At 32.5% G+C, this 644-nt stretch overlaps 1 non-coding gene across 1 annotated transcript; it reads right to left on the minus strand.

Annotated features, from left to right (window-relative positions):
• On the minus strand, window positions 1-107 carry LOC124987781 (U6 spliceosomal RNA). Its single transcript, XR_007109291.1, has one exon. It is a non-coding gene; the product is annotated as a U6 spliceosomal RNA (small nuclear RNA).
• Window positions 108-644: the final 537 nt, after the last annotated feature.

Below are 644 nucleotides of genomic sequence, written 5' to 3' on the forward strand. Positions count from 1 at the left end.
AAAAATATGGAATGCTTCACGAATTTGTGTGTCATCCTTGCACAGGGACCATGCTAATCTTCTCTGTATTGTTGCAATTTTAGTATATGTGCTGCTGAAGTGAGCACTCTGAGGGACTTTTTGATTCTCCTAAATTCAGCTCCTTTGACAGGTGTTCAAGTATTCTCTTACACATATCTCAGGAGCTAAATTTCACTTAGCTATTCTTGTTATTGTTCTTTTTTCTCTACTTGTTATTGTTCTTAAAAAAAATTTTTTTTTAACAAAACCTTAATCTTTTAGGGCTCTGTCAAATCTTTGGTTGTTCTTCACAAGAAAATGTGGAATTATGGTAATTCTGCTAGCAACAATATTTACTTTACAAATATCACATTTATGCTTTTTTTGGTTTTGTTTCCAAGCCTTTCTGCACACTCAATAACTTTCAGTTTCAATGTCAGACATACTGTAATTTTTTTCAATCACATTTAAAATGGCAATTAAACCTAATATGGATGGTCAAAAAGTTTGTCCATGAGCCAGCAATAAAACCCACATCATGATTGCCATCTGGTAAAAGTAATTGTAAGATGCCAAAATAGAAAGATGAATCTCCATCAGGGATTTTAAAATGCAAAAGAAGGAAATTGTGACTTAGAATCTTT

This window comes from Sciurus carolinensis, chromosome 6, assembly GCF_902686445.1.
Source record: "Sciurus carolinensis chromosome 6, mSciCar1.2, whole genome shotgun sequence".
Classification (NCBI taxonomy): Eukaryota; Metazoa; Chordata; class Mammalia; order Rodentia; family Sciuridae; genus Sciurus; species Sciurus carolinensis.